Below are 16,622 nucleotides of genomic sequence, written 5' to 3'. Positions count from 1 at the left end.
GAGACTCTACTGCTGCTTCTACTACCTCACCTCAGTACGGGAGACTCAGCTACACTGCTCAGTACTGCTATATAATGTTCTCCATTCTGATGCTACTTTTAGGGTGTGGTACAGGGAGAGCATGATCTCCTCTCTATGCTATGTATAGGAGACATCATAGTAGCTAGTCTTCACTCACTCTAGAGGTGACTTTAAGGAAAATTGGTGGATCATGCAGAGTGGTAAATTTCTAATAAAAGTATGATATTATATAATGGCCAGAAATAGTGTTATTCCTTGTGCCATGGGGATTAGTATGACAGCAGGGTGCTGAAGGGCTTCTGGGTCTTGCAAACAAAAGGTGCTGTGTGGCGGAGGTGGTGATGGACTATGTGGTGCTGCACCAAATGACAGCTGCACTTTGAAGATCAGAAACCATACAGTACCGGACATCTACAATAATAGTCTATATACAATTGTACTGTACAATGATTGAAAATACATATTTCTAAATGTGATATTTGCTGTTTCATAGTTTTCAATTTGCACTAAAAATTTCTCTTTGCATTGTACAGTATATATATATATAATATAAAAGTTCTGATGTGATGGAATTTCAACTATTTCCTATTACATAATAATTTCATGAATGCTTTCCTTATTTCTTGATTCCTCATACTGTATATAATGGGGTTAATAAATGGGGTGAGAACAATATACAAAAGAGATTTCAGTTTATTTTCATTGACTGCACTCTCATCCACTGAAAATATGTAGATAGTAATAATAGTACCATAATGAAGTGCACAGTGTGACCAGGTGAGAGCTACAGGTGGAGAAGGCTTTCTGACGACCAGTCCTTGTAGAGATCTTAAGAATGGATATAAAAATACAAGCGTAAGATATGATGACAAATAAAAAAGGGAGAACAATAAGAAGTAGTGTGAGGATAAAGTCTTCCCTTGTGACCAAGGAAGTATCTGAAGATGTAATTTTTAAGACAGGTGCAAAGTCACAGAAAAAATGGTCAATGATATTAGAACTGCAGAACTTCAGTTGAGACAAGGAAACAATTTCACTTGGCATTAGGAGGATTCCTGTGGCCCAAGACCAAAAAACAAGATGGCGACAAAGCCTATGGTTCATAACAGAAGAATAACGTAAGGGGTGGCAGATGGCTATATAACGGTCAAAAGACATGCTAGTAAGCACTAATGACTGAGCAAACACTGAGATGCAGTGAAAGTAGTATTGGGTGAAGCAACCCTTGGTAGATATCTCAGCACCATTCCATTATGATGACATGCAACATATTAGGTATAATATTTGTAGTGAACAATACATCTGCCAAGGCCAAATGCTTCAAAAAAATGAACATAGGAATATCCAGAAAGTGAACCAGTGAAATAGAAATGATAATCATGATGTTTCCAGCTAATATGACAATATATATGACTAGAAACAAAGAAAAGAGTAGAAGCTTAAGGTTTTGATGAGTCTTGAATCCAAGAAGCAAGAAATCAGAGACCATGGTTTGATTGTCATTACACATGATTAGAGAGAATATGTAATATTATATAAAGGTTTAAAATCAGACATCATTGTAAAGACTAAAGCCAGAGTATTATCTGCTGGTTACAAAAGAAAGTAAAAAATGAAGGCTGCGTACTCAAATTTTATAAAACACATATCTAGACTATTGTTCAGTAAAACCACTTCTCGTTCGAGGAGCCTGTCTTTAAAAAGTAATCATCTTCTTGAACTTACCACCAGAAGAAAGTGTGCAAAGTCCAATTACTCAAGCATAATCAGTTGATATGGATGAACACCCACTTCACTGTCCACCCTCGACCATTACAAAATTTACAGAAACATTGACCAAAGATTGCATCACACCATCACAACATACCTAAAATAAGATTAAATTTGACATTTAAAGTCAAAAGAAAGAAAAGAAAATAGGGCAATAACTTCTACTCCACATAGATAAGAGTCATGCTAAAAATTGTAAGAAATATATTGACTTGAATTAGTTGTTCAGGAGCAATAGAAACATACACCATGGTGAGAGTGGCCTCCTCTGAATCTAACAGGCAGCCTATATTTCCAAAAATAAGATCAGTATCTAGAAGCAAAGAGTGAGACCAGAATGTATGTGTCCAGCCCATGCAAATGAACAACCTGGACATAAAGGACTGCATGGATGTATTTATCAGTGTGCCCTTGAGTTTTCTCTTGTTCCTCCATTTGGTGCTCTGGTGTTACTTAAACATGACCTGTCACCATGAAAATGCAGTGCAATCTGCAAGCAGCAGGTTATAGAGCAGGAGGAGCTGATCAGATTGATAGTTTTGTGTCAAAAGATTCAGTAAAACTTGCAAGTTATACATTTATATCTCTGCTTTTTCTGAATGTAATAGGCTATGTACACCTTCGAGGGGCAATTTTATTGTGATTGCATTTTGCTCATTTTGGGCTTAAAATCATTTATTCACTTGGCCTTTAATAAACAATAAATATTCAGCCAGTCTGTCACAAAGGGTTAACTATTTGCTAGCTAGCCCACTAGCTGTATGAATTGTACTTTCACTATCACTTTGAGCTGATCATCTAATAAACCTTATCTCTAAATTATTAAAATATAAAAATGGAGTTATAATAATTGTTTAGAAGATAATAATTGTTTAAAAGGTCAGAGATCACAGATAAGGCTGCCTGACAGGAAACTGTAAAAATACAGAGTATGATACATGAGAATCTCAAGGCTGTACAGAGAAAGGGGCTCAAATGTTTAATAAAGACCAATTGGAAAAAAAAAAAAAAACTCAAATTGAGTAAAATTAAGTTATAAAAACTGCCCCTAAAATTGTACGTAGCCTTTAAGACCACCCCTGTATACAACTATCTTGTCAGAGTGTAGAATCTCTTGTCTTTATGTGTAGTTCATGGGCAGAGATCCTAGTAGTTAGTGATCACTCACCAGCTCAGGGACAACTGACAATTAGATATGGAGCCTGCAGAAGAAATGCCAGATACAAGTCATATAATAGTTATGTATAAACACATGGCAACTTATTCTGCAAAGTGATCTGAAGGTGTATGTACACTTTAAAGGACTGTTGTAACTATACAACTCATTTCTATATACTGTACCTTAAACCTTAAAAAGCATATGGATGTGATTGGGACACCCTACTCGTAGGCAAAGAGGAGAGCTGATAAAAAAAAGTACCTCCCACTGTGGCACACTTGAAGTGACTATAGCTTGGTTGCCAATTTTGTGCAGTGTTTCATGTGAAATAGATGGCTGTTGATAGCTTCCCCCAGGCAACCTCTGACTCCAATGTCACCAGATGTAAGGTAGCTACCCTATATGTCAATTTTCAACCTTTTAAACAGGCCTTGAGACATGACTTGAATAATAACTAAGCCAGCACCTCATCTGCATACAGCTGTTTTGGGTGATTGCCCCTCATCAGTGCAGAGCAGAGAGTACTGACTAAACTCGGTGAGAGGCCTAGGTCAGGATTCAGGGGATATTAGATCTCCTTATGGAGAGCGCTTCCCCCAGTTATATCAGTTCATCATCAGGGGTTTCAGAAACTTAACCCATAGTGATCAGCCGATGGCTGGGGTGGCTTTATTTTTAGAAGTGGTGGTCCAGTTAAGACAACCCCTATAAGGTCTAGAAACACATTAGATAATATTTCTGAGGAAAGTATTCACTGCTGGGTGGATTGGTGACACCTTTCTTCTGAACTATCATTCTCAATGTTCACTGGAAAAGATGACATAAAAATGGGATCAGATGTGTAATATTCATAACTGTAGTAATGATGACTAAGTGATAAAAAAATTGTTAGGTAAAATTAGTGTACAGAACAGAAATAGGGATTATTTAGGGACTGGACCGATAATATTTGCGTAGTTTGTTCTCAGGTGACATGACAGCCAATTTTCAATGCTAAATTCAGTTTCAACCTTGACCTAACACATATTGTTATCTTTGATTGACTCAATGTGGAAATGTGAATATTTTCCAATAGGAAATATGGTTAGGTCTATACAAGTAGAAGACACTTGTAGGTGGGCAATATGTTTCACAATTAAACAAATTGCTTTCCTGTCCACCATAACATAATATGGTACCAACTAGTAATACACTGGTGCACTGGTACAGCTCTGTACATGAATATGCATGAATTTCACAGCTAGTCAACCACAAAAATAGAGACTTCTGTATTAAAAGTGCTCTACAAAATAATTTGAGATCTTTGTTTTTGAAATTAACGTCTTGGAAGATAAAAGCTGGAATGTGATTGGTTGTAATGCCCAGTGCTGACACTTCATGAATTAGTAGAAATCCTGGAAGAAAACCTGCTGCAGACTGCAAGAGAACTGCGGTTTGGTTTTGTTTCCATCACGACAATGGGACAGATGAAAAATGACTAGATATAAATAATATGACCATTAATTTCTACCTATAGCTTCTTATAGCAATAGAACTGAACAAATGTCTGGGTATGAACTGCATTTAGATTTATGTAAAATTCATATTTTCTAGGCAAAACGACTTATGAATATAACGGTTGTTAAAGATTTATTTACAATAACCACTGATAATTATAAAAAAATATACTTAGCCCCTTCCCGGCACACATACGGCTATATATGTAATACGGAGCGGGCCCCAAAACAACCTGGTGCCTGCTGTTTCATAAGGGAGGCACCCGCAGCTAATGTCTGCTACTAGCGGTAATGCCGATCTCAGACATTTAACACTTTAGATGCCGCGCTTTTCCGGGTGTGCTCTGACTCCCCTCGGCGGGGTTCGGTAAAGCTGAAATGTGTGCTGCAGCCCCCGTCCTCCTGTGTGACAGGAGGCTGCTGCATAGTAATTTCTATGGAGCCCCTGCCTGTGGCAGAGCTCCATAGAAATACAGCAAATCCCTCATAGATTTCAATGTTAATGCATTGAAGTCTATGAGAAAAGCAGTCAAATGATTGCTCGTTATAGTTCCCTATAGGAACTATAAAAATAAGTGAAAAAATAATATTTTTATAAATTGAAATCATCCTCCTTACCCAAAAATGAAAAAAAAAAAAAAAATTAAAATATCAAAAATGCAATCCCATACGGAAAACGGTGAAACGTAAAAAAAAAGTCAAAATGGTCGATTTGTTGTTTTTTTGGTCGCTTCTCCTTACACAAAAAAATAAAAATAAAAAATTATCAAAAAGTCGTACACTCCCCAAAATTGTATCACTGAAAAGTACAGATTGATCTTCACAAAGATCCACATAGATAAATACAAAAAAGTTATAGGGGGTCAGAATATGGTGACTAAACAAAAAAAAATATTATTTTTAAGGTTTCATGGTTTAGGTAAAAAGAAATGCTGTATAAAAACGCAATAAAAAATATGCATATGTGGTATTGCCTGATTTGTATGGACCTGGAGAATGAAAGGAACAGGGTCAGTTTTATAATATAGGGAACACCATAAAAAAATAAAATAAAATAAAAACCTGTTCTGGAATTGTGTTTTTTTTTTCATTTCAACCCATTTATATTTTTTTTCCTGCTTCCCACCACATTGTATGGAACTGTCAATAGTGCCATTAAAAATGGCATCTTACCATGCAAAAAATTAGCCGTCACCAGCTTGTGAACTAAAAAAATAAAAAAAGTTATAGCTTTGGGAGGGCTGGGAGTAAAAAAAAAAGGAAAACTAAAAAAACTGAAAATCGCGCGGTGACGACCATTGGAATTCCTAAGCAAATAAACTTAAAGGAACATTTCTATATCTATTAATCGAGATTATCTCTATTATAATTATTAAGAATAAAAAAAGAAAACATCTTACTTACATTGTTTTATGTAATTTATAAATGAAATATATACGGTAGTTTCCAGTATCGTTCCTTAGAAAAATGCGGACTTTTACATTAAAGTCATGGCTTTCTGAGTCTCAAGGCAGAAGATTTCAATATTTTATACCTTCTCTGCTCTACTAAAGCCACCCTATTAAAATACAGATTGCAATAAATAGTACAAAATATTCCCCGGAGTATAATTAGGAAAGAGAGAAAACATCCTGTTCAATTAATTATTTTGACTAAGTCTGCTAACATTCTTTTTTTTTTAGTTTACCTCATTTCCAGGGTTTACTAATAGTAACAAATATACAGTAGATGAAGTTAATTAATTAAATTGTAGGTGTATATTCATTAAACTGTAATTACTCTGGCACCCAATGATCTGGACATCATGATAATCCAGCATGTAACAAGCACAGCACCAGGCACCATGATAAGTGGGGACCAGCATGGTGTATGGGCCTTAGTAGCATGAGAACACATAAGTGTAGGTGTCACAGGGTGCCGGCTTCACTGCTCCTTCCCTTCGGTGCCGCCAGCGCCCTGCTGAATAGTTCGGAGTGGCCGGCGTCCTCCTCTCCCATGGTTACTGTGAGGAGTATGAGTGCCGAACTGTTCACTCAGCGCTCAGCTGTATGCAGGGGGATGAGTCATGTGACGCTGGCCACATCACATGACTCCTTCTCTCCCCTATTTACCAGGAAGCCTGCTGGCCACAGGTTGCCTGTGATTAAAGGGAACCTGTCACCAGTTTTATGGTGTCCTAACTAAGGGCAACATAAATAAGTGACTGATTCTCTTAGCAAAATGCTGGGTCACTTTCTTTTAATTGACCCAGTCAATCTGCCAACATCTTGTATTGAAAAGCTCCAGTTGATAATGATGAGTCATGTATATTTTGAGCTCCTGACTCTCCCTGCCCACCTGCTGCTGATTGACAGTTATTCTCCATATGAATCAGCAGCAGGTGGGCAGAGGAGTGGCTATAGCTCTGAATTTAAAAAAAACGCTGGACTCACTGACATCACGCTGGACTCAAATCAGCTCATTAGCATCTTTGTGTGTATATTATGAGGTAACCATCTGTCACACATGAATACATCTAAGGTACTTTTTAGTAGTTAATGATTGTTTATAATTAGTTAGATTATAATCAAATATCCACATGACAGGTTACCTTTAAGGTCCTTTACCTTGTGTATTTCCCTTTGAGGCATTACTGTTTGGTATTTGAATTTCAGCTCGTTTTTTTGACTTCGTCCCTTCACCTGCTCCCTGTGTCTATTTTGCTGCTCCTGATATTTAATACCAGTTTGTGCACTGACTTTGCTTCTGCTTGTTTCCTGGTACCGTCTTGACCTCCTGGTTTAGACCTTGCTTGATTGACTACTCTATGTTTGTCTGTCTTGTTCGTCTCTTCCACACTTACTCAGGTTAGGGATCGCCGCCCAGTTGCGCTCCGTTACCTAGGACGGGTAAATGCAAGTAGGCAGGGACAGAGGTCTGGGTGGAGTCAGTTTTTCACCTATCCCCACCCCCTTCTTGTGACAGAATCACAGGCCTAAATTACTTTATCATGGATCCATTGCCAACTCTCATGGATCATGTCCAAAACCTGGCCAAGATTGTCCAGGAGTTAGGGGAGAGGTTAGCTGCACGAAATCTGCAGGAAGCTGCACGAAACCTCTCTGTTTCTTCTTTGTCCGCACTACAGGCGGAACCCCATGTTAAGCTTCCAGATTGTTTCTCGGGGATCACAATTGTTTTTTAGCCTTTATGGAGAGCTGTAAATTGCATTTCCATCTGCGACCCCATTCTTCTGGTTCTGCTCAACAAAGAGTGGGTACTATTATATCCTTATTACAATGCAAACCCCAGGAGTGGGCATTTTCGTTACCCCCCGACTCTCAGTGTCTTAGATCAGTCGACGCGTTTTTTCAGGCCCTTGGGGTTTTGTATGATGAACCTGACAGAGCAACTGTAGCGGAAAGTCAGCTAAAATCTCTGGTGCAGGGTGACCAATCTGTAGAAGACTACTGTACTCAATTTCGAAAATTGTGCTTCCCATCTGGTTGGAATGAACCTGCTCTCAAAAGCCAGTTCAGGTCTGGTCTATCTGAGACTCTTAAAGATATGCTAGTATGTTATCCTTTTCCTGGGACCTTAGAACAAACCATGACTCTTGCTGTGAGACTGGACAGACGCATTAGGGAGAGACAGCGGGAGAATTTGTTTTTTCCACAGGTTATTGTCACCACCAGATCTATGAGAAGTTCTGACAGACGTTCTTCAGTACCCCCTGCATGATGTTCTTTTGTTTTGGTTTCGCTTTGACATCTCTTCTCCCTCTCCCAGCTGTCATCTATTAGCAGTGATTGCCTCCCTTTATATCCCCTCCCATACTGCCTCACTTTGCGGTTTATACTACTTCCTGGATTGTGCTCACTGCTAGAAGTTTGCTACTGCTGGTTTCTCAGTTAAGTCTATCCCTTTATTTGTGTTTTCCTGTTGGCTTGATTCTAAGTGACCCTGACTCCTTCCGTATTAAGTGCAGGGAGCCGGTGGTCGTGTCCCCTCACTATTATAGGGTTTTCAGGTGTCACTCAGTCTAGGTACGTGGACATGCAACTTTCTATCACAGAGATCTTTGCATGGGCTGAGCAGTCAGGGAGAGCTATAGGGCTTTAATAGGGCTCACTCTTTTGTGCCTTAGTTTGGGATCAAGTCAGTCGGATATTTATTTGTTACTTCTTTTTTTCTGCAACACCATCTGTGACAGTTATGTCCAAACCAGAGACCAGTCCTGTGGGGGTCATGTCCGAGCCTTGTACTTACGAACCTATGCAGCTTGGTATGACCAGAAGAGACCAACACCGTGGTACATGATTAAACAGGGGGTCAGGTAGTGCCTTTATTGATTCTTGGACGGCCTCTAACTTTATTGATCCTAAATTTGCTCTTCAAGTGGGGATACCTATTTTAGCCCTTCCCAGCCCTATTTACATCGTAGCCATTGACTCCACCCCCTTATTGGGAGGAACTGTTAAGTTTTGCACAGCTGAAATAACTTTGACTGTAGGTGTGAGTCACACTGAGAATTGCTCTCAGAGCTCCCCTGTCATCTGATACTGATGACTTATCTTGAGGATAGGTCAATATAAAAAAGTGGACAACCCCTTTAAAGAACTGTGCCCCTTTTTGGAATAAACTTTAAGTACTCTGCTTGAGCCATACTGTGGTACTACCACATTGCCTTCTTCAGACTTTTATGCTGCATTCACATTGTGTCTGCAAAATTATTTCATGCCTCCACACTGGGCTGCCTTCCATTATAGCATGTCTAAAGCAGATAGACTGACTGACTCACGCGCATAACAAAAAACACAAGGTGCATCTTAAAATATATAACACTATATAACGACTATATAAACTGACTAGGGTCTCTGCTGCACTGTACCGTATTTTTCACACTATAAGATGCACCTAGGTTTTAGAGTAGAACAATAAGAAAAAATATTTTTCATTACACCTAAGGTCAGACCAGCAATCAGACCCCCAATGTTAATCAGACCTCAGATCAAACCCCCAATGCCTCAGATTAACCACCCAACCTTTAGCAATCTATCAGCCCCGATGTCAGCCATCAGCCCTTATATCAGTCATCAGCCCCTTATGTCAGCCATCAGCCCTTTATGTCAGCCATATGTCAGCCCCCAGCCCTTATGTCAGCCATAAGCCCCATATGTCAGCCCCGAGCCCTTGTGTCAGCCATCAGCCCCTTATGTCAGCCATCAGCCATATGTTAGCCCCCAGCCCTTATGTAAGCCATAAGCCCCCTATGTCAGCCATAAGCCCCCCATGTCAGCCATGAGCCCCCATGTCAGCCATAAGCCCCTTATGTCAGCCATAAGCCCCTTATGTCAGCCATAAGCCCCCCATGTCAGCCCCCAGCCCTTATGTCAGCCCCCATGTCAGCCCCCAGCCCCTTATGTCAGCCATAAGCCCCACATGTCAGCCATAAGCCCCTCATGTCAGCCCCAGCCCCTTATGTCAGCCATAAGCCCCCATGTCAGCCATAAGCCCCCATGTCAGCCCCCAGCCCCTTATGTCAGCCATAATCCCCCATGTTAACCCCCAGCCCTTGTGTCAGCCATCAGTCCCTTATGTCAGCCATCAGCCATATGTTAGCCCCAAGCCCTTATGCCCCCCATGTCAGCCCCCAGCCCTTATGTCAGCCATGAGCCCCCATGTCAGCCATCAGCCCTTATGTCAGCGCAAATAAAAATAAAAAAAACACTTACCTCTTCTGCTCCTGGTCACCATTGTAATCCTCTTCTTCCTGCTGTCTGCTGTGTATCACGGCGCACAGTGTGCGCAGTCCTGCACAGCCGATAGCCGAACCGAGGACCAGGAAGCGGTGAGTACAGATCCTTCACCGCTTCCAGGTTCTCCGGTACTAATGGAAGCGCTTCATTAGTACAGCGATAAAGACGGCCCTGATCGCCACTGCCCGGTCCTTTACCTAGTAGGCTACTGAAGTTTAGGAGGTCAGTGAAGCTTTATGTGCATAGTCAGTTGAGCTGGACTGGTTTCTTGATATTTACTGTTAGACTTCAAAAACATTGGAACATTTTTTAACTCTTCTTAAACCATTCAGCCCCAGAGGTTTTTTTTGCTTTTCACTCACTGCCTTTCCAGGACTTGTATTTCTAATGGCACCATTTAATATTGCATATTATGTAGTGGGGAGCTGGATTTTTTTTTGCGAAATTGGGGTGAAATTGGAAAAAGAAACGCAATTCCGCAACAGTTTTATGGATTTTGGTTTTTATGGCATTCCCGATATGGTAAAACTGACCTGTAATAAAATTGATTAACCTTGAATAAAATTATTTTTTTCTTTTCATCTCCATATTCTGACCCCTATAACTTTTTTGTAGTTATGTGTATAGAGCTGTATGGGGGCTCATTTTTCTGCAGGGTGTTCTGATACCATTTTGGTGTGTACAACTTTTTTTTATCACCTCTTATTTAATTTTCTGTGGGAGGTGAAGTGACCCAAAAATGGCATTTTGATATTTTTTTTTCAGTTTCACTGTTTGCTGTATGGGATAAATTTTTTTGTTTTAATAGAACGGGGCTTTTTACATGCAACAATGCCCATGATGTTTTTTTATTGTTTGTGTATTTTTTTACATAATGATCTAAATTTTTCTATATTTTTTTTTTTAAAACATTTATAGTTTACATTTCTTTTATTTCCTATAGGGAACTATAACAAGCAATTATCATGGAGTGTATGAGAAATACACTGTATTCCTAAGGAACCCTGCCTGCTCCATAGAAAATAATGTGCGGCAACCTCTTGTCATTCGCTGCCACACAGCGCGCTTCCATGTTTTTGCTTGTACAGATGCCATAGCCCTGTTTGACATAGCATCTGAAGTTTTAAAAGTCCTAAATCGATGTGACTTCTGGTTGTGGACATTAATCACGGTTGGGCGCCATGTATAAAGTCCCCACCATAAAACGTACATGTATGGTGCTGTTTGTAAAGGGGTTAAAAGAAATCCCAATAGACCAGATCAATACTAACACTGAAAAACTATCCAAGCTATATTTTTTTGTCCTCTTACATAGCTACTTAGACCCTTTTCTTCAGTTCCAACAGCAAAGATTAGACTCCATGAATCAAATTGGTGGTCATCAAATTCGATGCAAGTTGCTAGACATTTTAGACATATTTGTATTCCTCATATAAGCTTATATGCACCAATATTTTACACAAAATAATAACACAAATCTTTTTTGCCATTTCTAGAATTACACAACACACAAAAATCTTAAGGCAAATGTACAAAGGTCTAACATGTGGTACATTTAGTATTTACTCGTTTACTTTGGTGCAAATTGTGATAGAATATTTGCAGATGAATTAGCATATTTCCATCAATATGGTTTCAAAAGAGACTGATGAATCTCTGGCTGGGAATCAGCTTGATGCGGCAGAAAGCTTCCCCACCTTTCTGTCTGAAATAAAGATCAGGCTAACAATGGCCCAAATGTACAGTAGATGAAAATGAAAGGAGAAAACAGAATAGCAGACAGGTTGTACAGTATTTACATATACAATGGTGACCAATTCAAAATGGCTGTCAACATTAAAACTACAAATCGGATTCCAAAAAAGTTGGGACACTAAACAAATTGTGAATAAAAACTGAATGCAATGATGTGGAGATGGCAAATGTCAATATTTTATTTGTAATAGAACGTAGATGACAGATCAAACGTTTAATCCGAGTAAATGTATCATTTTAAAGGAAAAAATACGTTGATTCAAATTTTCACGGTGTCAACAAATCCCCAAAAAGTTGGGACAAGTAGCAATAAGAGGCTGGAAAAAGTAAATTTGAGCATAACGAAGAGCTGGAAGACCAATTAACACTAATTAGGTCAATTGGCAACATGATTGGGTATAAAAAGAGCTTCTCAGAGTGGCAGTGTCTCTCAGAAGCCAAGATGGGTAGAGGATCACCAATTCCCACAATGTTGCGCAGAAAGATAGTGGAGCAATATCAGAAAGGTGTTACCCAGCGAAAAATTGCAAAGACTTTGCATCTATCATCATCAACTGTGCATAACATCTTCCGAAGATTCAGAGAATCTGGAACAATCTCTGTGCGTAAGGGTCAAGGCCGTAAAACCATACTGGATGCCCGTGATCTCCGGGCCCTTAAACGACACTGCACCACAAACAGGAATGCTACTGTAAAGGAAATCACAGAATGGGCTCAGGAATACTTCCAGAAACCATTGTCAGTGAACACAATCCACCGTGCCATCCGCCGTTGCCAGCTGAAACTCTACAGTGCAAAGAAGAAGCCATTTCTAGGCAAGATCCACAAGCTCAGGCGTTTTCACTGGGCCAGGGATCATTTAAAATGGAGTGTGGCAAAATGGAAGACTGTTCTGTGGTCAGACGAGTCACGATTCAAAGTTCTTTTTGGAAATCTGGGACGCCATGTCATTGTTGTGGAATCATATATCTATATATCTAGTATCAAATGTATACTTGCTTGTATTATATCTAACAGTTTGCTTAACAAACAAGATGGCCCCTGAAGTAGCAGCCAGCTCCCTTAATAATCCCTTACTAAACACTTTATGATATTGAAATTGCTGACATAGTGCTGACATTGCTAAAGTATGGAGTGATAATGTGATACCTTGTCATGGGACTTAGTAATGTGACAATTAGATCATCAAATTAGCCGAGTCATAAAGTTCCTCTTTTTTGCTATAAAATATCATGTAATCTCAATAAACGCAGCATCTTGCATTGACTGACTTCTCTGTGACAGTCTGTGTGTGATCTCTCTTTCAAGGCGTACGTATGCCAATTATTTTATATCATTCGGAGCAATACATCAACAATACATCACTGACTATTGGAGTCAGATCCAGAACCATATCAGTTGGCGCCCAACGTGGGGCCTGAGGATTGGACCTCCTGCTGGCGTACCCCCAGAGACTGGACCCAGAGAGACAAGCCAACGGACACCGGGACCGCGGCCCGTAATAAGAGGTGAGAAAATATATTCATCTTACCTATTCTGTGTCCCTTGGCTTAGTCTATCCATATTTGTTCTAGGGAGGGGTGCACCGACAGTGAGGCATCCTCAGGGGCATGAAAGTAAGAACCCCATTGTATTGATAAGCTTGATGTATTGTGTTTTATTATTTTTTTGTGTATGGTTGGTTTCTCTGGTCTCTGGGAGAAAGGAGAGGCATAGACTGACAGAACAATAGAAGTCTCCTAAAGTGCCTACATTGAGGGGTAACCCTGGTGTGTAACCCCAAGAAATAGTAGAAGGGAAGGAGACGGCTTGCTGATAACCCAGTGGTGTGTTAATCTCAAGCTCAAGGTGTTTGTTTGTCAGTGTCTGTGCTAATCCAACTATCAGAGACAGAAAGTGTTGAAGGCTCCAGAAAGTGTTGAAGGCTCCAGAACGTGTTGTTTTGAAAAGATGGGTAACCGAAATAGTGTCCCGAAGGGCTATTGTTCACCTGAACAGTACGTGGCGGACCGGAGAGGAAAAGGTTATGTCAAAGGACTAAGCAAGTTAGAAAAGAATTATGGTATTGCAAAAGGAGGTGTGTTGTGTTCTGCTGTGTGGCAGACATTGTTGACTGAGAAAAGAGGCAAATTGAATGATGATAAGTTGATAGATACAGTCAGGGTATGGCTGGACTGTAGCAAAGAATTTGAACAGACAAAAGGAGAAGCAATGTTTGATGAAAAATCAGGACTCCATTACTATCGGCCTGGCCCAGTCCTAGTACAGGAACAGCCACCGCCCTATAACAGTGGCGCAGCTGAAAGAAAAAGGGGAAGTTGGACTTGTACACATTGTGGTCAGCAGAACCCTGCCCCCCGTGATACGTGCTTAGCCTGTGGTGCTCCACGCCCACATAATCATGCTCTTTTAGCCCCCCAGCACGTCTCACCAGTCCCAGCAGTGACGCCATCTTGTCCTCCGCCAACGCCCAAGGCTGGACTTGTAATCTCCCCAAACCCTGCTCTTTCTGTCATGCCACAAGTCACTGCTATATACCCACTTGTAAATCCTGACGGCACCTACATGCTACCCAGTCAGCCCATAGCTCCAGCTCATATAATGGTAGGAGGAAGTGGTGCTGTAGATCAGGAAGATGAGGATGGGGAGAAACAAAAGGAAGATGCAGGGGAAGACTCACAGCAGACAGTGGACTATGCACCATGGTACTGCAGCACAAACCCCGGGATATCGCAGCCCCCCACCGCACCTTGGACAATTTTCTGATATTACCCTAAGTAGTCAGCAGGGTGCAGCAAGAGCAATGAATGAGTCTTTTCAAAACCAAATTACAGAGCTGCAAAGAGAGATCCATAACATAGGACAAGGAAATCTTGAAGCCTTAAGGGAAATATACTTGAACACTCGCCCAGTCGGGCCACCTAGGTATGTGTCCTTTACCCCCCAGCAGTTGTTCACCATAGTGAACCTCATGCCTGACCCAGATACACACCCTATGCCCTTTTATAGAAAATTGGCACAAGTTTATCAAACCTACGGGTGTACTTGGTCAGACTTGCAAAGTATTGTACAAAATAAAACTGGTGAATTTTCTTCACTTATAATGGATCACATACGCCAACCAGAACTCCCTGGAGCAAATTATGACACTCGTGATTCAGAATCTGGCCGTGATTTCATTCAGCAATTATATAAGTGGGCGAAAGACAGACTAGCAGAGCAGTCCACGACCCTGCAAGACATGGTGCAGGATAAAGCAGAGTCAGTAGAAAAGTTTGTACAAAGAGTTAAACAAAACTATAAAGATATGGGATTCAGTCCAAATGAACCTGTGCACTTAAGACTCCTAGCACGGTCATTTGTAGATGGCCTTAGGCCAGATCTGAACAAAGCTCTTGTAACCTGTCGCCCAGAATGGAAATCATTAACATTGGAAATCTTAGAACAAGTTGCAAAAGGGACTGGAGAGTAGTACAAAGAAATCCCGCATATCAGTCATGGCAGTCATGACGGGAGAAGAAAGAGAGGAAAGACCCCCGCCCCCCCGTGTCTGTTATGGGTGCGGCAAACCAGGGCACATTAAGAGAAACTGTCGCTCCAAACATCTGTGGCCAGCAGATCAGAGCCAAAGAGGAACTCCTCCTCCATGGCCAGCTCCATCCCACTAGGACGTTGGCAAACCAGTGTTGCTGGGAGGGGACACCCCGTGTATGGCAGTCTCTGCCCCTCCTGCAGGCCCCGCCCCTCGAATCACCCTCGATGTGGCAGGGAAGGAACTCTCATTCCTTGTAGACACTGGTGCAGCCCGCAGTGTGTTATGTGAGAACGCCATACTCCCTTCCTGGCTCACAGATATGCATTTACCCTGCTCTGGTTTAGAAGGGGTCACCCAGCACAACCCTGTTACTAAGCCTCTCTTGATTACTCCCTCTACTAAATCCCAAAGCCAATCTCCACAGTTACATCTGCCCACTGGAGTAATGTCACAATTTGTTGTAAGCCAGACATGTCCTTATAACCTATTAGGCTCAGATTTTCTTCAGAAAATACGTGCCAACATCCAGTTCAAGGAAAATGGTACAGTTGTTCTAGGTACGGCATTGAGTCCTGAAGAAACCTGCCTCCTAATGGCATTAAAATCCCAGTCACTTGAATCACATGAACAAGGGGATTCGCTGCAAAGCATTTTGCACCTCATCCCTAATACCCTTTGGACCAAAGGTCCCCAAGACATTGGGCGTCTCAAAGTCCCACCAGTCACTGTAACCTTGAAGAATCCTAACTTACTGCCTTATAAAGCACAATACCCTCTCTCCATTTCCCAGAGAGATGCTATCACCCACCAGATACAGGCTCTTCTTGCAAATGGAGCTATTAAAATTACCACCTCACCATGTAACACTCCCTTATACCCAATTAAAAAGAAGAGTGTGAAGGGACAGCCTCCTGTATATCGCATGGTACAAGACCTCAGAGCAGTTAATGAGGCTACGGTCTTTGAAACCCCCATTGTACCAAATCCCCACACTTTGCTGGCTAGCATTCCTCCTGTGGCTGCTATCTTTACTGTCATTGATCTAGCAAATGCCTTTTTCTCTGTCCCATTACATGAAGACTCCCAATTTCTCTTTGCTTTTACACATGATGGAAAACAATACACCTGGACGGTGTTGCCTCAAGGAG

This window comes from Bufo gargarizans, chromosome 11 (assembly GCF_014858855.1).
Source record: "Bufo gargarizans isolate SCDJY-AF-19 chromosome 11, ASM1485885v1, whole genome shotgun sequence".
Lineage (NCBI taxonomy): Eukaryota > Metazoa > Chordata > Amphibia > Anura > Bufonidae > Bufo > Bufo gargarizans.
The sequence above is the reverse complement of the archived record's forward strand: the minus strand, read 5'-3'. Positions refer to the sequence as shown.